At 38.3% G+C, this 26,580-nt stretch overlaps 1 protein-coding gene across 2 annotated transcripts in view; it reads right to left on the bottom strand.

Moving 5' to 3' along the window:
* LOC149846956 (polyadenylate-binding protein-interacting protein 4-like) overlaps positions 1 to 18,460 on the bottom strand; it is a 176,746-nt gene extending 158,286 nt beyond the window's left edge. The window contains exon 1 of one of the 2 annotated variants that reach the window (XM_089996689.1): positions 18,347 to 18,460. The gene's annotated coding sequence lies outside the window, so the exon portion shown is untranslated. Of the gene's footprint in view, positions 1 to 6,307; positions 6,332 to 18,346 lie in introns of those variants that run through there. The other variant, XM_089996690.1, reaches the window with a different exon arrangement.
* Between the last annotated feature and the right edge of the window lie 8,120 nt (positions 18,461 to 26,580).

Raw genomic sequence — 26,580 nt, forward strand, 5'->3', positions numbered from 1 at the left:
GAAACATTAGAAAGAGAGTTTTTATGAGATGTCATATGAAAAGAAGCACCGGAGTCTAGTATCCACATACATGGAGGTGATAAAGAATAGGTGATGGCGGCTCCTGATGTTGAAGATGAAGAAGTCTTGAGAAGATGTTAGAGAACTTCGGAGATATGATTAAGAGTATCTTTGATATCTCCTTTGATACTTTCTTCTTCCTTCTTTAGAGAATTTTCTCCAACCGCGGCCACTTTTCCCTTAAGCTTTGGGCAAACCGGCTTGATATGTCCCGGTTCATTACAATAGTGACAAATCACTCCCTTTCTATATCCATTATTTTTGTTAAAGTGGGGAGGTCTATATGCTTTTACATTTGATCCAGGCTTAGTAACGGCCAAAACTTCATCATTCTTAATACTTATGCTAAGACGAGTTTCTTCTTGGCATACTTCGGCAAGGGCGTCTTCAATGGGTAAGGCTCTACTTCTATGGAGAAGGGATGCCCTAACATGTTCAAATTCCGACCGAAGACCATGGAGGAATTGGAAGAAATGCTCCTTTTCAATTTGTTCTCTTCTTAACTCAATATCTTCCGGAGCCACCCATTTGAGCTCAAGAAGAACAAGCTCATCACAAAGATGAGTTAAAGAACTAAAGTAATCACGGACACTCATATCCGCTTGTTTAGTAGAACGGATTTTTTCTTGACAAAAAAATTGTCTAGCTAGATCCTTTGAGGTATACATACCCTTAAGAAAGAATCATGCCTCGTTGGCTCTTCTAAATTTAGCAATGTTGGCACAATTTTTAAGGTCCACATTGTTCATAAACCATGCCCAAATTTTGGCATGGTTACTTTCCCAATCCTCAACTTTGGATTGATGGTCATTGATAGCTTTGATGCGCTCATCGTCATCTAAAGCTTTTTCAATCCCACTTTCAATTTTAGTGAGAACAAGAGAGGGTTCGGGAGTAGTTCCCATAACAAAACCCCAAAGTTTCTTACCTCTTAGATGATTTTCCATAGCGGAGGCCCACATGAGGTAATTGGATCCATTGAGCTTAAAAGAGAGCTCTACTTTAGATTCGCGTTCAATAGGTACCGAATAGTCTTTCTTTCTTCAAAAGCTTGAGAGGCACATTTCCCAAGATACCAAAAAGAAGAGAAGCCCGATCACCAACCTTGCTCTGATACCATGTAATGAAAAGGGGTGGAAGCACCAATAAAGCAAACCACTCTTAAAGAGTGATCTCAAGAGCCAAGAACACAAACACTAAAAGTGTATACAAAAAATCCACTAAAAGGAAACATAACTAAAAGTCATAAGTTGGATATTATTGAAGAAAGAAAGAAGAGGGTGAAAAACCCTTGCTTATACAAGAGAAAGCCTCCTCTATTTATAGAGGAGAAAACTAAAGAGAAGGGACCACAAGAGAGCTCCCATCTAGTCGTTGGGAGCCCCAACGGTCATAAATATGACTGTTGGGTCCCCAACGACTAGATGAGTGGGGCCCCTTGTAGTCTTATAATATGAAAAACAAAAAAGAGAAAAGGAAAAGAAAAAGGTAAGGAAAAAGAGAAAAGGAAAAATTAAAAAAGGAAAAGATTATAATATGGGGATTTACCAAAATACCCCTATCGGGTTTTTGGGGTAACAAAAGAGAAATATGTATATATATACATATATGTATATATATACTTATATATATATATATGTATGTATATATATATATTTATATATACATAATTTAACAGCTAACTCAAAATCCTTGGGAAGAATGAACAAGACCAAAAGAGATAAATTTCTTCTGACCTGTAACCTGTTAGACAAACATGTCACGCACAAATGTGCACATGCATATGCACAGAAACACACATATATTAATAGAATTCATAGAATTCAATCACACAAAAAAACCCAAGAATATAGCGTGGTTTGGCTCTGTTAGGAACCTACATCCATGGTCACCAAGCACTATCGATCTCTCTGTTAAAATGTAATAAACATTTGTAATATACTTAGTTATTCTAGCTGCATAGTCTAGTTAGTTTGTAATTAGGATTAGGTTGTCTTTTTAACTTTTTGGACTTTAGTGCTTTTTGACCAAGTCAAAAAGCACTTGTATCATTAGAGTCGTTGGACCCTCAACGGCTCTATTAAGAGTCGTTGGGAGTCCAACGACTCACTCTTGGCTTCCTATTGTGAGCATTATAAATATGGGGCAAAATCCCTTTGTATAATATACTTTTTGTGTGGGTTTTATCTCACTTTAATGAGAAATACTTTTCATTATTTTGTGTGCACTCTTTTGAGTATTTCGGTTTTTGTAAGTGTGTTGTATGAACCATTGTGTTCATTGTGAAAGATCGTTTGTGAGCTTCTTTTGAAGTTTCGCTTGTGAGCTTCCTTTTCTTACATGGTATCAGAGCGACGGTTGTGATCAAATCATTTATCTCGGTGCATTGGGAAGCATACCACTTAAGTTTTGAAGAAGAAGAGACGTTCTTCATCAAGTATATATAAAAGTGTGATCAAGCAACGCTTGGGGGTGTGTTCGTATCTATCATTTGTGGTAGAGTATGTAATATCATGCTTTTTCACACTTAACCAAATTATGATTTTTTCGAAAATTTGGCTAAGTCTGAGAAAAAAAGCATTAGTTGGACCCCGTTATTTAGACCGATGTTTCTGAGTCTGAACTTGGATCAGGTCTCATTTACAAGGTTGAGACGAGCCAATCGAAGCGTAAGAAAGAGTTTTAAATTCAAGCAAAATTCAGGTTATTTTCAGGTAAAGTTCGAAATTTGATAGTAGTGCAATATGTCGTTGGATTCGTCTCGAAATGTCGAGCGCAACGGTATGTTACTTTGCTGAATTCGAGTTTCGGTGGGCCCTGAAATCACGTTTTTACAAAAAGGGAGCAGTTTATTAAATTGGATCCAGATTTGGATCGGATCCAATTGGGTTTGACCCAAATTAATATGGATTTGGACCCTATCCAAGACCTGTATTAATCTGGATTTGGTCCAATCTAAAATCTATTGGGATTTGTGGAGTTGGATTTGGATCTTGGATCCGGATCCAAATCTAAATTCATGCCCAATATTTTTATAACTTTAAATTAAGTTAGGAGCTTTAAATTGGAGTTAATTAAATATAAAAAGTCTTCTTAGTTAATTTGACTATTTTTGGAAGCTTTTAAACAATTAATAAATACTTAGAAATTATTTATTTATTTTTTATTAATTATGAGTTTGTAATTAGGGCTGATTAGGGATTCCTAAAATGGGTCCCCATGTTTACCTAAGAGGGATTGAGAGGTTTTTAAGAAAGGAGGTTTAAAAAGAAATGAAAACTTTCAAAAAAAAAGGTAAAGTGTTGAAAAAGGAAAATTTTGAAAATATGGAAAGAAGGAAAGCAAGGGCCAACAAATGGGGAAACCACCCATCTCCAGCCCATCTAGAAGGTGTGTGTGTGGGGGGGGGGGGTCCACCTCCCCTCTCTCTCTCTTAACATAAAGAAAGGAAAAAGAGAGAAAAAAAAAAGAAAGAGGTAGAGAGAAAGAGAAGAGGAAGGAGGAAGAAGTAGAGGAGGAGGAGGAAGATCTTCTCCACCACCCACGTTTTTGCAGCTCAGCCCCAATTTTCGTTCGATTTTTGCAAAGGTCCGAGTCTCCTCTCTTGAGTCAAGTGAGATATTGAGTATAAGGGGTTCCATGTATGTTTTTTTTTCTGATTTCCCCTAATTTGTTGCAAGAAATGGACAACTTGTCTACCTTCCTTGGTATTTTCATTAAAGGCTTAATGGATTAATATGACCGTGGTCTATTTTGGTTTTCAGCGGTAGGTCAGTGGGTTTTTGTGGTCGTAATTTATTTATGTACAATGCTCAATACATGAAACTTAAGATAGAGTCATATTTTTATGTTGTGCGATGTGTTAAACTTATGATTGACTTTTCATACTGGTACATACATAAAATTTTGCTAGTGGTTAAATATGTATACTCGGGTTGTTGTGTAGATTTTACTGATGAATTTCCTGTATCCTTCATGAAGTTGCATATTTCCTTTCTGTAGTGGCAGAATGTGATTTTTTTTTAATCTGTTTGTTTTCTTTTCACATCATGTGACTTCACTCTCAACGGAGTTCTGTTTGAAATTATATTGGTCATCTGGTCGCTTTTTGTGTAATGCCCTCTTCATTGCTAATCAAAATAGGTACATGTGGTATTTAGAGTCATAATCAATAAGTGCTAAACATGCAAATATATATACATCAGTGCTCTATAGGGTAGATCTATCTCACAACAGCGCTTCAACATCCACTTCATTTCAGCAAATAGCTAAATGAAAAATTGGCCTCACATATGACCACTGGTGGGAGATGTTCGGTCAAGGATATACCATTATAATCCTATACTAGAGGCCTTTCCTTTTGATGCAGTATAATGGAAGGAATGAAAGTAGGTGCTACCATGAGTTTCATTAGGAATATCTTAACTAGAATGTTGTAAACACTTCCAGGTTAATAACATATTCACAGGATTATTCCACTATCTTGGTTGAAGAACCATCAAAGAGAAGTTACATAGGGCCTGTTCTTTGTATGTTTACATTTGGGCTGTTTTTACTTTCTTGCAAATTTTGTGGCTCGCAAGAATAATACTTTACAATAATTCCCTAGGTTTCTTAAGGACACTTTTTGGAATCAAGACAAGGTGACTTTTCTGTTTTAGAGGCAGGCATTTCAGACGTCATTTTACATATTTTAAGAGAGGCATTGTTGGGGAATTAGAATAGTCTAGCACAGCATCATTAGAGCTGACTGACATGCCCTGGCAGCAGCCTACACAGGGTCTGTGCACTGGCTGTCAGGCCTGGGCTGGCCTGACAGTCCAGTGTTGGACCCAGTATGGGGCCTGCCAGGCCCGGCCTGTGCAGGGTACCCTGACCCCTCCCAGCTGAGTCGACTCGGCTGGGACTGTGCCAATGGCTCCAGCCGAGTGGGGCTCGGCTGGGGCTGCACTCAGTCCAATATATATATATATATATATATATATATATATATATATATATATATATATATATATATATATATATAAAATCTTTCTCAGTTATGCATTTCCAGATTTGTAATTAAATTAAATTTGGCTTTGTGCATGAAAAAAAATGGGATTTTCACATGTATTCAAAAAAGAAGGAAACTTCTAATTTCGGTATATGATTTTTTCAAGGTGTTTAACATAGACTGAAAAAAAAATATGTGTGTGTGTGTGTGTATATATATATATATATATGTTGCCACATGAATGTATGAAATTGCCTATGGTGTTAGATACAGTGGTATGCATGTAAAAGGATAAAAAATTTGCATACTTGCACTCTGGTATATCTTGCTTAATCAAAGTGTTACTATACAATTGTTCTTATGTACACGAGCATTCTTGAAATCGATGTAATTTGCATGCGAGTAATCGTGTTATGCTGAAATTAAGTGTTAATATAAGGTTGTTTTCTTATGCATAAGCATACGTGAAATTGATATGTTGTTGCATTTAAATAATCGCATGATTGTTCGCATGTTTTAAGAGAAATGATTCGTGAATGAAATTATACATGTGAATTAAATGAAAGCATGCAATTAGTATGAATATGTGAACTCATGTACAAGCATATGTATATTGTTGTTACATGCACATCCTTAAATTGGCATGAATGAAGGTGCATTGAGAAGCATTTAAAAAGAATGCATAGTAGCATTGTCATTCATGATTTTTGCATATGAATGTATCGATGGTCAAAATGAAGCATCGTGGGCCTGGTGAGTCTTGAGCTTGGGATGCTCCTTCTTTACTTGTTTTTCATACATCACAAAAAAAAATCACATTAATATTGTCTTTTATAGTGCATTATTTTATGTTTTCCACAGGGGGTGGTCTCGTGATGAGCCTCACATTTGGAAATGCGAATTTGTGGTATTAATTTGGCATACTGAGTTGCAAATTAATAAAATGTGTAACGACCCCAACTCCTACCTTTAAAAAATGCGGAATAATTTTTTTTTTTCTAAGAGTCGCGGAAAACTTCCCAGAGACCTGGGGTCCCTACAGTTCCAATTTCAGTTGGATAACCATACACCACAAAGCAACTTACATTTATCAATCATAACCAATCCACTGAATTCTTTTATTAATGAATCAATAAGAGTAATATGTTCCATGTCAAAAATGAAATATCAAATTGCAGGAAATCAGAAGAACTAAAAGAAAATAACAGTAGAGCCACTATGTCCGTAAGTGAGGTCGTCTGAAACAAATGTGACCTCGTATCCCTCAGAAGCGAGTCGACTTCACTGATTCACCTGTGCCTGGGAAAAACCAATAAAATAAGAGGGTCAGAAATCTGAAGAATTCTGCGTACAGGTTTCCCTAATGAATCAAATAAGAAAAAGAGCATAAATAAGATCCATGTAATATTTTGAGGAATACGATTAAACTCAATTCCTAAGTCAATTAACCATTCATGCATAATTAAACATGTAACATTTAACAGGAGGGAACACGAAATATGTAACATTGATCACAACTTAATCAATAAGGCAATTAAATGCAAAAGAGTTCAACATCATACAATGATCAACATAAACAACCAAGTGAATAGGTAAACATGCATGAACTAATGCATAGCAAGAATATGCATGATTTATGTGCAATGCATGAACCATTTATTATTTTCCATTTAAGTTTTCCTCTTTTCATATGCATGTTCTATTAAATGCACATAATCCTTAAGTTCCTCTTTTTAATTACAGTGGCCCGCGGATACACCAAACGGGTACAATCCCCGAGGTCAAGTAGGGTTCCCGGGGTAGCTTCACACACAATTTGTATTTTATTACCGGGTTCCAAACTTAGCCCTCGACCGATATCAGGAAACAGCACCATCTATCGGAACCTTGGAAAACAGCATCCAAAGTCGGGGACACCAGGGAAAACAACATCCACTGGCGCCACTTTCTTGGTATACCAAAACAAACTCACAACTGTGACTAACACACCACTCCCGGGTAAAGTGGCGGATTCTCCCTAAAACCGTGGCCAGGAGAAGAACCTCAATATCGGGTTCAGGGGCAACAAAATGCACACGGAGTTTTTGTATCCTCACGGTTTCCCCTAAACCGCAATATCCAAGATTCCCACGCTAAAGCAGGGACGTCAAGGAGAAAGTGAATTACACTGTTCTTTATTTAATTTTATTTGGTTATTAATCCATTTCTTTTACATTTGCAAATTTACCTGCAGAACTAATAACATAAGCTTGCACATCAGCATGCTAAGCTTTTCACGGGACCACAGCCCGTGACAACATAGAACAGTATGGTAAAACAACAATATCACATTTGATTTGTTGCAATGCATCCAAAAACAATTAAAACGGAGAACAACTAGTCCTCGCGGCTCATCCAGCCACAAATGATCCAATTTGATCATTACCACATGCATAAGCAAAAATCATAAAGAGTATGCCACTTATGCATTCTTTTCACATGTTTTTCAATGCGCATTCATTTAGGACAATTTAAAGGTGTACATGAAACAATAACATACATATACATATGCATGAGTTCACAATTTCAATTTAAATTTCATGCTTTCATTCCATACATATGCTCATATCCCATGTATGATTTTATTTAGCCTGTCAATGTATGCTTTAACATACATGTTCATGTCACATACACACTTTGATGAAATTACACACTTAAATCAGCATGTGAACCTTCAAGTGGTGGTGCACGTGTCAATACATCAAGTTAGTGTACAATATGCATAAGATGTAGCTTTGCAGCAAATACTTTGATTTTAGCTTAATGTGTGCAATGCAGAAAAACAAAACATATCATGCTCTTACACCCATAGGTCTGAATATTAGGTAAACATAAATATGAAAATTTCAAGAAGAACTGAACCTTACACAAGCTAATTTAACTCAGCCTATAATATTTAGTTTAAGCCGTGGAAAACAGCATGTACGATTACATGTTTAGCTAAATTATGAGAATCACCCATAATGTTTGTGTCATACAGATTACATGGGTGTATGCCTAACAATCTTTACACGTCCATATGCCTCTTAATCACCTGTGTAAATAGGTATGACAGGATGCATGACATAAATCCGTTATGCTACTAAGAAATTTAACAATTATGAAGCAAATGACCACTTACACATGAATATATATAAAAAGAACCATATAACCATGCAAAGCTGGACTAACACAAGTATAATGTAGTCTTATTTGAGAAGTAATGACCCAGCCAACCCGATCAGCTGGGTTTGGCACCCAAACAACCCCACCCAGCCAACCCGATAGGCTGGACCTGCTGATGCACACAGCTCAACACACATCCATTTTTTTTTTTTGAACTAACATAACTTTTCTTTTTGTTTCAGGTGGAATCTGCCAGCACTTGGCAGGTGCAGCGAGACCCACAAAGAAAAAAGACAGGGTATTGCTCAGCCAAGCCCAACTCGAATGGGCTGCCAGTGGGCTCGGCCTGTCAGGCCTGCACCAAGTCTGCCAACGGGCTGGCCCGACAGCTACCCCAACCAAGCCCAGCTTGGTTGGGCTGCCAAGCACCCCCCTTCAGCATCCATGTATCAGGGGACATTCAAACACAATATTCCAAACTCAAAGGAATTTCAATAGCAAATTAATAGATAGCTTATATGCCAATAAAGAAACTGAAGGAAATGTGGAAATTCGTGACACCAAACTCTGGCTTGGCAACGATTGAGACACACTATGCCTGTTAATGTTTATCAATAAAGGAAAAACAAAAGAACCTGCGTACCAGCTTCTGCCAATTTCATCACGTACTCATAGTAGACACCAAAAATTGAAATACAAACAGGAGGGGGTCATTATGGGAAATGGATGGGTCACATAAATGAGGTTCAGTAAATAACAAATGTAGCATTCTAACATACCACAATGCCACCGTCGATCAAGATATGAAATGCACATACATTAATAAACCGAACCTTCCCACGATTTAAGAAAAGATTTATAACTGAAAAACAACAGGAAGAACCAACTACACCCACACTATAGAAGATACAGTTTTCCCATAGTTCAAACCTAGAAAACAAGTATTTAGATATGTATATATTTTTTTTTTTGGATTCCCTAAAACAATACCTAAATCGAATTTAGGTTCTTTTTCCCCATTCGAGCCAAAAGAAAACCCGTACCTCTTACGGTGGTTTTCCGGTGGCCGGAGACGGCTGTCGCAGAGGGGTGCCGACTGGTGACGCTCCTTCCAACTGCTGTGAAAGGAGATGCTCGAGGGGCCCTTGACGCCTGCGGATGGCCGGTAATGGGCTCCTTCCTCCGGCGTGCGCACACACAGCGAAAGAGAGAGAGATGAGGGAAGGGAGAAACGAGGGAGACGAGGGAAGAGGGTGAGACCCCCTCTTCCACTTCCCATTTATCGCCGAACCCCCCCCCCCCACTTTTCTTGCCGAGATGGGTGGGGGTTTCGGTTACGCCTGCGTAACCCCCCCCCCCCTCTTTCCCCTTTTCTGTTCTGCTACAACCCTATCGGGCAACCCTTATCGGGTTGCCCCTTTCTTTAAAAGGGTTACACAGGGGGTGCGGCTCGTGTCCGGACCCGAGGCCCGTAACCCGACCCCCAACCATATGGATCCATCAGTTGGATCCGAATGGATCCAACTGTGGATCCTCGGATAATTAAAAAAAAATAAAAATTTAAATTTTATTTATATATTATATTATTAGTTTTATTATGAATATGGATATAAAGACCATTTTATGGATCTTAGATCCATATGTTGGATCCATTTGGATCCAAACACGGATCCAACCTTAAATACTCAGTTTTTCTTTTCTTTTATACTATTAATTATTTATTTAACTGTTATAAGTATAGTTTTAATACCCCATTGTGGGTTATTTTCACGTTCTTTTATGGATTCGGTAACGGATCCGAGGCCCAAATTTAGAAAAATACTCATTGTTTTCAAATAAATTTAAATAAATAAATTACAAAATTTTAGGTTATTACAAAATGATTATTAATAATAAAATAAAAAATAATAATAGTGTAATATATGTTCTGAGATATCTCGTCGGGAATATGGAACTCTTGGAGTTGCGGTTTTAGAAAAAACAAAAAGAAACAAAAACTATGTGTGCATTATTGTTACCCCTGAACCCGATATTGAGGTTTTTTCTTCTGGTCACGGTTTTAGGGAGTTTCCGCCAATTTGCCTAGGAGTGGTGTATAGACACAGTTATTGTTTTGGTATACCAAGAAAAGTGACACTTGTGGATGGGTGGTCCCTGGTATCCCCGACATTAGATAGGTGGTCTAATGTTTCGAAGGTTGTTTCGGTCGAAGATTAAGTTTGGAACCTAGTAATAAAATACAAATTGTGTGCTAAGCTACCCTGAAAATCTAACTTGACCTCAAAGATTTTACCCGTTTGGTGTATCCGCAAGCAACGGTAATTAAAAAAATGAACTTAAATTATGTGCATCTAATAGGGACATGCATATGAAAAAAAAAATCTAATAAGAGGTAATAATTTACTCATACATTGCACTGAGGCCATGCATATTCTTGCTATGCATTAAATCATGCATGTTTACATGTTTTCTTAATTGTTAAATGATTGTATTGCTTAAATTGTGATCTTTGTTATTTATTAAATATTTTTGCATGCTTAATAATTGTCTCTATTGCATGAATGCTTAATCGAACTATGTATTTTTCATAATTGTATTCCTCTAAGTAATTGCATGAATTCCTATATGTATTTTTTATGTTTATTTTATTCATTAAAAAGATTCGTACGCAGAATTCTTCAAATTTTTTATACCCTGTTTCTGTGGTTTTTCGCAACCGCAGGGAATCAGTGAAGTGATTCGCTTCTCGGAGAACTACAAGTGTTACACGTTTGCTAGACAGCTTCACAGATGGACAGCATGATTGTGTTTTGTTTTACTTTTTATTTACATTTAATTGTTCATGCACTCTGAATTTTTTTATACTAATGTATCGAGACTATTTCTTACTTAATAAAACTTTGGTTTGCTATGGTGTAATTGATAAATGTAAGATCACTTGTGGTTATTTGGTTATCCAATTGTGAGTGAAACTGTAAAGGCCTGCATTTTTAAGGGATATGAGTTGGGGTTGTTATAGAATACATCTTCTTTCTCTACTCTTACTATTTTTCTTTCTTCTCCTTATTAAAACCTTGTAAAATGGATGACAATGATAATGTCACCATTAAACCCATCAAACTTAATAATTCAAACTACGTCACATGGGCTTCAATTATAAAGCACCTCATATGGGGAAATGGGTTGTGGGGATTAGTAGATGGAATCGAATTGAAACCTAAACTAATCCTCACAAAGATCGAAAGTAAGAAAGAAATACTTCTTACAGAGGTAGAAAAGAATATAACCATTACCACTTACGAGAAAAAATAGAAATAATGGACAATGGGACATGCCAAGATTATGTCTTGGCTCATAAGTAGTGTGGATATAAAAAAATGTTCAAGTCTTGCAAAGTTTGAATATCCAAATGACGCTTGGGACTATCTTAAGAGAATGTATTCTCTTAAAAACATTGCACATGTATGCAATCTACAACATCAAGTTCAAAATATGGTTCAAGGGGACAAAAGCATTAAAGAATACTATAATGGCTTATCCGAGTTATGAGAAGAGTTAGCTCTTCTTGAACCAAAGTTGCATTGTCCACAAGACATTGAACTCCGCCAAAATCAAATGAATGCGAAGCACTTTTTTCAATTTGTCAATGGACTAAGATTGGATTTTGAAGCTACCAATTCCATTCTTCTTCATCGAGGAAAGGTTTCTTCAATTGAAGATATGATAGAAGAATAGAGCATGGAGGAAAATCGGCTCAAAAGTATAATTGTTAAAAGTGATGATGACTCGGTTCTAGCCGTATCTAGACCGGAGAATCATGTTTGCACTTACAAACCTCTAAACTATGGAAGAACGAATGACGAAAATTATTTTGAGAAGAAAAAAATAATTTGTTACTACTGTCGTGAACCAGGACATGTAAAAACTTACTGTCCAAAACTGAAGAAACCATATGAAAAGAAGGTTGCCTCTGTCGAACCTCCACAAGAATCCAATGATATTGGAAGCATGCCTCTAGCACAACTAGTGGAGGCACTTCAACCACTGCTCAAGGGAGTGTCTTCCTCTACTGGAGCCGCGGTTTCTTCCATTAGCACTTCAAATCTAGGTAAATCTCTTTAGCTTCTCCACTCAGGTGCTTCTTTTCATATGACCCCAAATATTAATCTTTTATCTAAATGTCATAACTCAAATGGGTCAAATGTGTTTACTACTGATGGAGCATCTCTTAAAATTAAATGAATAGGAAATTTTAAAACCTCTAAAAGGTTTTGTATTCCATAAGTTAGATATATTTCTAAACTCAATTTAAACATTGTATCTGTTTCACAATTAACTGACCATGGATGTAATGTTTCCTTGTCCTCTCGTAAATGTTGAGTGCAGGATCACCAGTCAGGGAAGCTGATTGGGGAAGGCCATAGAAAAGGAGGCTCGTAATACATAAATTTTTTGGATATACCTAAGAATACATTATGTTGTGTTCAAAAAGTTAACTTACACTTATGGCATAGGAGACTTGGACACCCTAGTGTATCCAAGCTCCAGTTATTTCCAAAGATGAAATTTTTTTGTAATTTTGAGACCTTTAAATGTGAAAAGTGTATTCTGGGCAAAATGAAAAGACTATCATTTCAAGAGAGAACCTTTGTCTCTTCTCGACCACTAGAATTAATACACTCAGATGTGTGGGGCCCCCACACCTATTAGCTCAGCAGGTGGCTTCATTTATTGTGTAATTTTCGTAGATGATTTCATAAGACACACTTGAATCTATTTTCTTAAATACAAATCTGAAGTCTTTGCACACTTTCAAATATTTCATCAGTTAGTTAAAAATCAATTCAAATATGATATTTTAATTTTTCGCACTGATTCAGGGGGAGAATTTTTGTCCAAAGAATTTAAGGATTACTTAAACTTGCATGGCATTATATATCAAAAATCATGCCTGTATACTCCTCAACAAAACGGGTTAGCAGAAAGAAAGCATAGGTACATCATAGAAACAACAAGAACCTTACTTATCACACATCAAGTACCAAAGGTTTTTTGGGCAAAAGCCATGTTAACCGCAGTTTAACTTATCAACGGGATGCCATCATCTTCCTTAAACAATATATCTCCAATTGAAAAACTTTTTAAACAAATCCCAGATTACTCCAGGTTAAGAGTTTTTGGGTGCAAATGCTTTGTTTTTTCAAACAAAAATGATAAATTCTCTGATCGTGCTATTTCATGTGTTTTTTTAGGATATGCAAGTCATCAAAAAGGCTATAGATGCTTTGATCTCAAAACTAGAAAATTATACGTCTCAAGGAATGTATCCTTCCTGGAAAAGAAAGTTTTTTTGAAAACGTGAACTCTAAGGAAATAGATGAATATTCTTTTCTATTGGATCTAGTTTCAAAAATTGTTGAAGATGATATCGCAACGAATCCAGAAGAACAACTCGATATGACAAATTCAGAAGCTCTTAATCCTTCTGATTGTATTCAGTACTCTAGGCGAGGTAATTTAGAGACACCTTGTGCTCTCAAAAAATACACTAAAGAACAGGAACAAGTACCCACTAGAAAGTCACCGAGAGTCTCTAAAGTTCCCAAAAAATTTATATCGTACGAGTCTTTTTCACCAAAGTATCAAGCCTATATTGCATTAATACATTCCTATATAGAACCCTCAAACTATGATACAACAAAAGAACAATCTGAATGGGTTGAAGCAATGTCAGTAGAATTAAGAACCTTAAAAAAAGCAAATACTTGGTCTATCCAAGATCTTCCATCCGAAAAAAACCTATCGGATGTAAGTGGGTGTACAAAGTAAAAACCAAAAGTGATGGCACCAGTGTTGTGAGAGGCGTACGCATCAGTACTTGAAGCGTACGCCTCACAGGCGAGGCGCACGCTCAAGGTACTAAGGCGCACACTCAGTACCTGAAGCGTGCCTCCTCAACGAATGTATAAGTTTTAAATTTTAATTAAAACTTATATGCATCCAAGCTTACATGTATAAGTTTTAATTAAAAACAAAAACTTCTGAGGGGCAGGGCGGGTCTACAGGCGGCCTTTTTTATATATACATGGAAAAACCGCTCTCAAGATCAGATGTAGCCAGTGAGGGTCTACCGACGACCTCATGGTACAGACTACAGATCGTCGTCCTCCAATGCATAATTTGGTACACTCTCCTCCTCTTCCTCTTTGAGTACCGCAACACGCGGCTTCTCATCGGCGAGCAGTTCTCAGAAAACACAGCAAGCATCGTCTCATTCAAGGTCAATTCTGACGTCGCCTCCCAGTTCGGCCCCGATCAGTTAATGGCGGATGCAGAGATCGGTGATGAATCTTTATTTTATTTTCTTATGATTTTGTACTAAAATAACTAAAAGCAAATTAGTAGTTCTTATTTAAAATTTTTATTATTTTATTATTATTATATATTTTATTATTCTGATCATGAAGCTTACGCTTCAACGCCTCGAGGCTTACGTCTCGCTTCATAACATGCTCAATGCCTTGCTTCGCCTCATCGCATTTAACAACCTTGGATGGTACTCTTAAAAGGTTTAAGGCTCGTTTAGTTGCCAAAGGTTATTCCCAAGAATATAGAATAGATTATGAAGAAACATTTGCTCCAGATGCTAGAATGACCACAGTGAGGATCCTGATAACCCTAGCATCTTCAAAGAAGTGGCATATATATCAAATGGATGTTAAAAACGCATTTCTCAATGAAAACCTAGTTGTAGAAGTATATATGGAACCAACACCTGGTATTAATATTCCCAAAGGAAAGGTTCTTCAATTAAACAAGGTTTTATATGAACTTAAGCAAGCCCCAAAGGGTTGGTATGATAAATTTAACCAAGTTATGATTGGTTTCGGTTTTCAATTTTGTCTTACTGACACTGCGTTGTTTGTTAAGAATTATAATGCAGGTATCATCATTCTTCTTCTGTACGTAGACGATATGAGCATCACTGGAAGTAACAAGCAGGGAGTTGCTAACATTAAAAAATTTCTCAAAACACATTTCGAAATGAGTGATTTGGGTTTTTTAAAATTTTTCCTTGGCATAGAAGTTGCTTATTCTTCCAGAAGCTATTTGTTGACTCAGTCTAAATTTGCCTTGGATATTATTGGCAGGTCTGGCATCACGGACGAAAAGAAGGCTGACACTCCTGAAGTTGTAAACATCAAAATGAAGATTGATGATGGAGAACCACTTGAAAATCCAACACCTTACAGACAACTTGTTGGGGCACTGTCTTACCTCTCTATTACCAGACCTGACATTGCACATGTTGTTCACACAGCGAGTCAATTTCAGCATGCTCCTACCACTGTTCATATGAGAGATGTGTTACGCATTATTCGATATATCAAAACTTCAGCTTTTTTGAGACTTTTTTTATCTGATTCTTCCTCCTTTGATTTAACTGCTTATACTGATGCAGATTGGGGAGGTGATCCCAATGATCGACACTCAACTACTAGATTTTGTGTGTTTTTAGGTGAATAATTGATTTCATGGAGACGTAAGAAGCAACAAAAAGTATCTCTCATCAACTGAAGCCGAATTCAGAGCGATGGCTACAACCACTATGGAAGTGGTCTGGCTAAGGTGTCTGCTTCATGACATGGGTGTTGAAAGTACAGAAGCATCAAGACTATGCTGTGATAACAAAAGTTCTATTTATATTGTCAGCAATCGGACATTCTACGAACGCACCAAGCATATCAAAATGAATTGTCACTACGTACGAGAGGAGTTCCTACATGAAATCATTGATCTACCATATATTACTTCAAAATATCAACTGGCAGATTTTTTTTATCAAACCTCTCGTTGCTCTTCGATTTCACTTTCTCTTGGACAAACTTTTGGTTATTCAACCATAAGTTTGAGGGAGAGTGTTAAAATGTAATAAACATTTATAATATATTTAGTTAGTTATTCTAGCTGCATAGTCTAGTTAGTTTATAATTAGGATTAGGTTGTCTTTTTAACTTTTTGGACTTTATTGCTTTTTGACCAAGTAAAAAAGCACTTGTATCATTAGAGTCGTTGGACCCTCAACGGCTCTATTAAGAGTCGTTGGGAGTCCAACGACTCCCTCTTGGCTCCCTATTGTGAGCATTATAAATATGGGGTAACCCCTTTGTATAATATACTTTTTGTGTGGGCTTTATCCCACTTTAATGAGAAATATTTTTCACTCTTTTGTGTGTGCACTCTTTTGAGTATTTCGGTTTTTGTAAGTGTGTTGTATGAACCATTGTGTTCATTGTGAAAGATCGTTTGTGAGCTTCTTTTTGAAGTTCTTTTTGTGAGCTTCCTCTTCTTACACTCTCTTCTTACTAACTTGAAAAGGAGTTGTACAGAGAAGGAAAGTCGTTGGAGAGTTCAAGCTTTTCCTTCTCAGATTTATCTTTATCTCCAACTTCAACCGACTCCCATTGCCTTCTAGTGTCTTCCCATTGCCTTCTAGTGTCTTCCCATTGCCTGCTAGAGTCTTCCTTGTTCATATCTTGAGAGACTTGATAGGTTTGGATCCTAATCCAATCCACTTTCTCTAACAGATATATGTTGGTACATGTTTAATAAGACTTTTAACTTGAGGTATTGATAACACTACAGCTAGTCTAAGCCCCAGCACCTTACTACACAAGCTTATCTTAGGCTCAAGATAAAGTACTGCTGAAGATGCCTCTGACGTAGGACAGCTGATTGGAGCACTTGGTGGCAGATTATGTCACAGTGCCAATCTGCCATCCAAACATGTATCACGTATCTGACTTCACTTCAAATTTCCCTTTGAGTTCTTGCATGGTCAGGTATGTTTTCACGTATGTTTACGTTAACCTCACCTAACTATGGACTGCGTCTCACTTAAATTGCAGCAATGAACCTTGAGAAGCGTTTCTCTTTTTGTTGGTCTAAGTTAAACAAGTATGGTGTGTTTAACAGGAGATTGGAAGGGTTAGTTGTAGCGGCATTTGTCACTTCTGGAAATCATAGAGCTTCCATCCTCATTGTCTTTCTCAAATGAATAGCACACATAGCCTTATTTCTGACCCTGAATCTGCGCTATTAGAGTTATCCCTGAGATATGATCCTTGGAGATGTGGATTGAGGTGGAAATCCTCTTTTTGGTGCACATGCCATTTAAGATGAATCAATTTGTGGTGGGATTGCTTTGTAATCCAATTCACCACAGCCTTAACCTTGCCATGGATAGGACAAAGCAGACATACTGCATTTTCCATATTGTGTTCTGAGAACATCAATTTATGAGAAGAAAAAAAATTCCTTAGTTTTCCTGGTATTTTACTTTTACTCGTTGCTTTCTATTCTTTGAACCCGACAATAGTGATTTAGTTTACATCTTGAATCATACTAATGTCAAGCACTTCTGAAAAAAAGAATAGTTAGAACAATGGAAAATGGGCAAAGTTCCCATGCCTGTCACGCAAGCCTCTTCCAGGATGACCTAACACTGTTAAGGCAAATAGGCCCATCATTGCCCAGATTTAACCGATGGACCAAGGGGCAAGGCCTGATTTTTAGGCATGTTCACTTAAGGATGACGAAATTCACTAGCCGACCTGAGTCCAAACCATGACTAAAATATGGCGTTTTTTTTTTTGCAATAGTTTTTAAACTACCGGCGATATTTGTCACACTCGAATCCCTACTTCACCTTCTATTGTGAGCCCAAAGCGGTCGCGGAAGTGCTCGTGATTTAGGGTTGCGAGTTGAGAAACATACGCATGTAAATATGTCACATCTTATCCCTTTTCAAACGAAAACGAAAACGAAATGGGAAAAAATAAAAGAAGAGGGAATGTGATTGAATTGGTAGATAACGTGTTCCAATTTTCTGAAAAAGAAACCACAGACATAAATCGATCATCGTGCAACTCGGCATGCCGCCACAATCCCACGTCAGAAACCACGCCGATCGCGTTACCGGGGAGATCGTGGGAAGCGGTAAAGGAGGATATCCAAGTTTCCGGTGGAAGATCACCAGAAAATGGGCGATTTTTCGGTTCCCGTCTCTGGGAGATTTCGACCCAGAAGAGGCGATCTGGAGAACAATTCTGAGAAATAGAAAACAAAGGGAGGGAAAGAAACGAGTACCTCTGGACGCCGCACGCCGGAAGGCCGTTCCGGTGACAGGTATTGCCGAGGAGCCGCGTGAGTCTCTCTCTCTCTCTCTCTCTCTCTCTCTCTCTCTCTCGCTCGTGCGTCTCGACTCTCGACAAGCCTCAACCAGAAAAAGTCTTGATCTTGACTCGGACGATTCGAGTGTGACAACTTATCTCGAGTCATCCAAGCGATATGGCATAACGACTCGGAAGTACCCGCGATGGATCATGGACCCAAGCCAAGAAGAGTAGAAGACTCCGCCCAGGTAATCAAGGCCGCCTACGCCGGCGATTCACAGAGAGTTCGGATCGGGTCGGTTGAAGTCGATTTTATTTCATCATGGATATCGAAGCTGCCTGTAACCCGGTTCCACCCCAAATATGAAGTTAGATCTGTCAATGGGTCGGGTATCTGACCTTGAGGGTTTATCTAAACCCACCCAAATAATTTGTTTTTTTCGTAGAACCCTGCTCAAATAACTCGTTGTCGTATTCAGCTTCAGGTTTTGTCAGGTCAAGCAAATGAAATCTCGGTATAGTTTCAAGAACTATTCACTAAAAATGCATATAAAATACTCAGGTCAAACTTGGTCAAAGTGGCATATCTGATAAAAATCATAACCCAAACCCAACCTGCATATTAATCAGGTCGGCTACCCGATACAAACCCAAGCTATTGACAATCCTATATGAAGTTAGACTTGGAATGCTTGGCAAGGTAGGTTGGCTTGAGGCACTTTAGTTAAAGGACATCGCATGTTCAATACTCAAGGTGTGCATTTTTCATCACAAGGTCAAAGCCAATGAAAATTTTTTGTTTGTTATGCATTTGCACAGGTAAATATGGAAAAACTTCTCTATCCCTGGTGAGACGTAGGAAGTACTTATGGAGTTTTACACCCAGGACATTGAAACAAGGCCACAGTTAACGTGGCACCTCTCGTTCCATAACAAGACACCTCAAACATAACAGTGGTTTCTCCTTTTTTTAAAAAATGAAACAAAAAAGAAAAAAGGTTAGATTTTGGAGCACCAATGGAGCAAGATCCATCAACCACTTTTCATGTGACACTTCAGAAATTAGGGCATGCTTGATTGGCCCTTCTACACAATGAATCAGATTCAAATGAGTGGGATTTGGATATGGTGTTGTTGTCACGGGCTTAATTTTTTTCAATAAGCCAGTGCGGCGCGACGGTCTTTTCTTACCGTTGCAAGCATTTTTATCACTTTATCATGAGTGTAGAATGCTTCGCAAACTCGCAATGCGCCAAGCTGCCCAATCTGGCCAACCTAACAGCCAAAGGCTACATACCAACACATTTTCATGCACTGAATCATTTTCATTGGCCCTATGCACCACCCCGTGTGTTGCTTAGAAGAAGTTGATCAAGCACATCTTCAAATGCATATTCTTTGTAGTTCATGCCCCTTAGTGCATAGTCATCTCATACCAGCTATCACTTCCAAAAGGGGCACAAACTTTACCTTAGCCTTACGTGCCATGGAGGGTATTGTAACTTCATGCACGTCACAGCAAAACCTCGCCACTAAAAGAACAAGCCCTTGCGGCCCCTAGTCTGAAGACATGTTGATGATTAAACATCATAGCGAAGAGCACCACCCAAACTCATTTGTCAGCACCTAGGCATTCTCTCGCCTAGCCCTGAGTCACCATACTCAATTGAAATCACCTAAGGTGATTCCTGGATGAATTAGCCCTAACCCACATGCATCCTCGTGTGTTTAATTGTTACGTGTGAGACAACTGCAAGCCGAGAGGTCCTTAACCAAATCTCTAAAGGCAATATCCTATGATTCGTTAGCATTGCTTAACCAAAAAATGCTTCACATCTGTGTTTTCATACAGCGATAAACTAACGACGATATTGATGCCTATCGCATGCCGTACTACTACCGTATGTCACCGATCAAGCGAACGCATACCATGTGTTTTTACACTCAATGCATTTTTCACTCAGTAGAGCTTCGCACTGCACATGCCCCATTCCGAAAGCTCGACTCAAGACATTCTCTCTCCACCCAAAACCATTATCGTCCTCGACAATGCCGGTGCAGGTAAGAACACAGTCTTCACTGATATGTCAGTTTGCCTTTGTACTTATCTTTGATTTACTCTTTTTCTTCAGTCTACTCAACTTGTTCTGGATTTCATCTACCATCACTGTAACCTTTAACACGTCAAGTCATATTTCTTAACGCATCTCCGATCACTTACATAGTGGTCTTCTACTTTATCAATATCTAGCATTCTTTGCTCGTGAGACCCTAGTGCACTCTCAAACACAAGCGGGTCATCCTTGCCCGCACAACAAGCTTGTCGTCTTCAGGCTCATGGTTTGGGTGCCTTCCAAACTCAACAAGGGCAATTCCAAGCCCTTTGTGGTTCTTGTAGAGAAAGACGACCACTAATGTGTGTTGTAGGGATATCAACTCCTTTAAGCACCAACTTGTGGTTTTTCAACTGTCAAAACTAGTCTTCAAGTAGGAAACACCTACTTACGTATTACCCCAAAGTGGTCCTTTAAAGCATCTTCATGAACACTCGTCCTCACAAGGGCACCTTGGCCCAACACTGCAACTCTCCACCCGAAGCCAGCATGTTGTAACTCTCTCTTAGAGTCAGCAAAACATTTCTGCAGGAATTGACGAGTTATGAACAATAATTTTTTCTGAACACACAATTCGCAGAGGAACTACCAACTTCTAGAGACCAAAACAACGAGCATCCTGCACATGCTCAAGATGGGCACTCCGCTAACCCACAATCTTGGGAGAGAATCTAGAAGTTTAGTTGAGTCTTCCATACCCTAAGGTACAAATCCATTTCAGCCGAATCTAACGTGCATTCTTTGCATGCACAAGGCAAACGTCACGCTTTACCTGTGAGCCTAATACACAACTGGTAAAAATATTTGGCTTATCTACATTCTCTTATCAAATTGAATAACAACCTTACATTTCTGCTTACCATGGTCAAGATGTCTCATACCATCCTGCCAACATCTTGCTTCTGTGCTCGGTCAATAATACTTCAGTTGCACAAAATTTGTGTAACCAAGATAAATCATCTATGTCCTCTTCAGTGTCACACACAATGAACAATAAGGTATCTGTAAATCTTTCTGCTGAGTCCAATTTATCACGGGCTTACTTTTTTCAATAAGCCAGTGTGGCGTGACAATCCTTTCTTACTACCGCAAGCCTTTCTATCGCTCTGTCACGAGCATAGAATGTTTCACAAACTCGCAACGCGCCAAGCTACCTAATCTGGACAGCCTAACGATCAGAGGTTGCGTACCAATACATTTCCATTTGCTGAATCATTTTTATTGGCCATGCGCACCACCCAGTGCGCAACTGTCTAGTGGAAGCTGATTAAGTGCATCTTCAAATACGTATTCTATGTAGTCCATGTTGCTTAGTGCATAGTCATCTCATACCAACTATCGCTTCCGAAAGGTGCACAAACTTTACCTTAGCCTTACACGCCATAGAGCGTATTGCGACTCCATGCACGCCACAATAAAACTTCGTCATTGAAGGAACAAGATCTTACGGCCCCCGGTCCGAAGACCAGTTGATGATTAAACACCATAGCGAAGAGCACCACCCAAACTCATTTGTCGGCACCTAGGCATTCTCTCGCCTAGCCTCGAGTCACCATACTCGGTTGGAATCACCTTAGGTGATTCTTGGGAGAATTAGCCCTAACCCATACGCACCCCCATGCGTCCAATTGCTATGTATGGGATAACTGCAAGTCAAGAAGTTCTTAATCAAATCTTCAAAGACAACATCCTCGGATCCGCTGGCACTGCTTAACTAAACAACATTTCACGTCTGTGCCGCCATACAGCGATGCACTAATGATGATACTGATGCCTATCGCGTGCCATGCTACCACCACATGTCATCGATCAAGCGAACACATACTGCGTGTTCCTACACTCAATGCATTTTGCACTCAGTAGAGCTTCACACTGCATATGCCCCATTCCAAAAGCTCAGCCCTGAACAATTGCAAACATGTGAAAATTACTCGTATCATTTGTGAGCAAAACATATGAGATTAGTACATAAATCAATGTAAATCCTGTGGGGCTCGCCTGCATGGCTAGCAGGGTGGTTAGGAGGGTGCTGAGGCACCAGAACAAACCCTGCTGGTGCATGGGTGTGCCCATAGCTTTTAGAGGTGGGCAACGTAAGACAGAGTGGTCATGGGCCCCACCCAGAGTTTTCTTCACTTTAGCGAAGGTTTCTTATCATAAAAAAAATGTAAATCCCGTTGAGACATTGAGAGGTGTGCATGAGATCCACATGCATCTGGGTTTACATAAATACCATGCATGTGAGAATGTTGCCAAGAAAACAGTTTTTTTTATATTTACACATAATCTGCCAGCATAAAACTCTGTGGGCTTCCCCTTTGCCCCAAGAGAATCACCGCGTTACGGCTTGCGCAAGAGGTGATGCTCATGATATTTGAACCTAGATCACCTGCCTAACGACCTGGGTCCCATCCCACTACACCAAACCCCTTTGGGGCATGCCAAGCAAATATGCCCCTCTCAAAACACAAACTTTTTTTTTTCATTTATAAGGAACTGCATTTATAACTGGAGACATAGTTGCCACCCTAGAATGGGTTTCAGCTTAGGCAAAAGGGTACACCCACACGATTCGAACCTCAGCCACCCATCTAACGACTTTGGCCAAACCCCGCTACCCCAACCCCGACTTTGGCCAAACCCCGCTACCCCAACCCAACCTGCAAAGTCAAGTCAAAGATCCTCCGTTCTCAAACCCAAATCAAAGGATCTCTTTGGATTTGAGAACTGAGGTCATCAACTGCCCCTTTAGTTTTTCAAATTTTGATCAAATGGCCATCTGTCATTTTTAGTTTACATAACCCCTAGTTAACTCTTAAAAATGCTAGTTTTAACCCTTTGTTTACATTAAATTATTGAATGCCTTAGCGGGGAGAGATAGAGATGAATCATTTAATAAATAGTAAATAAAGTTTCTTGTATATTTAAAATGAAAAATTAAACAAAAAAATAATCCTCATCCGATTATTTTTTGAAAAAGTTGAGTGTTTATATTAAATAATTGGAACTTGAGGCAGCTAAATATAAATATGTCAAGTGTTAAGCACCTATATGTAAATTACCCTAGGCAAAGAAAAAAAACTTTCATCGGCCATTGGCAAACTTGATGCTTTCACGTAACTAAGAAATATGAAAGGTAGCCATGAACAACTGGAAATTTGAGAAGTCCTCTATATATCCATACTGTTGTAGAAGAAGAAAGTTAGGGTTGGCCATCAGGCCAGCTCTGGTCGGGGTCGGGGTCGGGGTCGGGCTTGGGCCAAGCCCTTTAGGCCCAACCCAATTAATAGGCTAAGCCTGTTGGGCCTTGCGTATTTTACACATGGGCAAGACCTGGATAGGGCCTGATTACTTACCTTCGGCCCAAGTTCCATTGGGCCTGAGCTACACTTTGCAGCCCTCCGTTACGGGTCGGGTAACTCGCAGCGTGTCGGTCACCCAGCCTTATGGCCATCATTAAAGAAAGTTACACAGTTTATTGCCAAACTGCTCAGCTACTAGTTCACAGTTACATAGAAGCACTGATATGGCATACCGTCAACAAAAGAGCCAAATATATTTCAATTCTTTTTCCTAGATTACAAATACATACTTACTAACAGTGACAAACACTACAAGAAAAATGTGTATTGGCGACAGATTCTATCCGTCGCTAGTCCATCGCTAATCCATCGTTGTACATGTTTACGATGGATTTTGCGACAGATAGCATCCGTCGCATAACCCTAGTCGCTAAATTACGACAGAAATTAGATGTTGCCAATCCGTCACTATGTTGCGACGACTTAGCGACAGATTATGTACGTCACAAATTCATCGATAAACGGAGACTGATTTGGTTAAGCGACAGAATTTAATCTGTCGCTATTTCTGTCGTTACCATTTATCGATGGATGAGTATCCGTCGCTAATTGGCGACGAACATTAGCGGCGGCCTAAATTCTGCAGCAAACCGACGACTGCTTCAAATTGGCGACGGAGTAGTGACGGATAATATCTGTCGCTAATTTGTAATAAAAATTAAAAAAAATAAAATATTTTGAAAATCAAGAAAAATTTCTCGTACAATTCATATATTCTGCTTATAAAAAAACAGTACAAATAAAAAATGCATACAAATTAAACAGAAATGCTAAGTTAAACAAACTTTAACTACCAAGTACAGTCCTTGCGAAGTTATAATTAGTTACAAGTTTGTCAAACAAATTAAACAAAAAAATCTAATCCTCGCCAAGATTTTGGGCATCATTCTCTTCATTTTCTCGATTTGCCTCTTCCTCCATGCCGCCATCAGCTCCTCTACGCTGATCATCTCCATCATCCTACAAAAAAGAACCAAAATGTTAGTATTTCTAAACAAAACATAATGAAATAAATCATATACAATCCACCTAATCTAATGCAACAAAGAAAATGGTTGAATGACAAATAGACTAGTAATAAACTGAAGGACATTAACAAAATTATAAGAAAAAATTCATAGCAATTCAATCATGCATACCTGACGGGCACCTGAGCTCATGTTGAATGTAGATGAAGTTCTTCTGTCCTGAAAAAAGTTGTACAACTCATTACAGACAAGGTTGTGAATGACTTTATTTAAAAAGTGTTGCATTTTGTCCTCAAGACGCTGACAAACACCATCCCAAGACATAGCAGGGTCAATAGGACGTTGGGAGTTGATGCTGGCGGGAGAACTCTGTGAGCTCGGGCTGCAGGAGGCAACGACTGGTGTGGTGTTCATGTTACTCTCAAACCCGAACACACGACCCTTTTTTGGGTTCACCTATAGCAGTCACCCATGTTGCAAGATCAAAAGATGGATGCTGAGTGGAGTCATCGCCATATCGTTGTATCATTTGTTGCTCGTATGACTCTTATAAAGTAATAATTAGAATATGAATTAATAATTAAGAATTACATTATTTGTGATAACATAATTCAAAGTAACTTGTATATTATAATGTTTATTAATACAATAAATACATATCGTTGTCGCTCTCGCCTTCTCTGATACAAAATCTCTCGTGCTCTTACGTTTATGTGTTTCAACAAACACATCCTTGTAAGGCACAATGCTTCTTTTTTCTGCTGCCTGCAATGTGACATGATATAAAAAATTGATTAATAAGTATGCAGAAATACTTACAAAATTGACAATATATATATATATATATATATATATATATATATATATATATATACTAATGTTGTCTTAGTATGTTCCCTTAATATCACATTCAACTGCTTTCCTGAGCTTAGGTCCAACCGGTATAGTCCATTACTACTTGGTTGTTGATGAAGAACTCATCTGTAACATAACAAACATCAATGTGAAATTCAAAGAAGGCATTTTTAACTTTAAAAAATTTATGAATAGAAAGGAGATTATGAGCAAAACAAGGAACATGCAAAATATTTTTTAAATGAAATCACTTGTCTTTCAAGGAAGGATCGATATAACAAATGTCCAAACTGAACCATCTTCGATTTTCACACCTTTTTGATCTTGATATTCAACATGAATGGAAAGGCTATTGAGATCATTGGTCACATGATGTGTGGCATTCAAATTGAGGTACCTATTATCATCTCTAAGGGTAGCGTGCAATGTCACATGATAGGCCTAAGGTGAACTTGTCTTTTTTTAAGTGAAGATTGACAACTGATAGCATTACCTAGATGCATGACCTGGTTTCTCACACAGTTGACACACCAGTTGTAATTGACCTCTCTCTTGACAAAACCGATCTGCACTTCTTATTCAAGATTATTGTAAGAGCAACAACCCATACAACTCATTTAAAGTGACATATTCAATTCTGGTCTCTATGAAAATTTTGAAGGCGAGATATTTGTTTGTTAGACATTTCAGAATATACCTCACTAAATCATCTTTGGGCACCAGTTAACCAACCACGGCTAATTGATCAACAATATTTTTGGCTTTAAGAAAAAATCTTGAATAGAACTAGCACCCTTTTTCAAATCCTATAGTTGATAAAAACTTTATCTGCATGATACGAGGTCTAGATGGGGGCATTATATGATTGCTTAAGAGCATACGACACAACATGAGATGAATTCAACCCAA

Source organism: Nuphar pumila, chromosome 2, assembly GCF_984573655.1.
Source record: "Nuphar pumila chromosome 2, dmNupPumi1.hap1.1, whole genome shotgun sequence".
Taxonomy (NCBI): domain Eukaryota; kingdom Viridiplantae; phylum Streptophyta; class Magnoliopsida; order Nymphaeales; family Nymphaeaceae; genus Nuphar; species Nuphar pumila.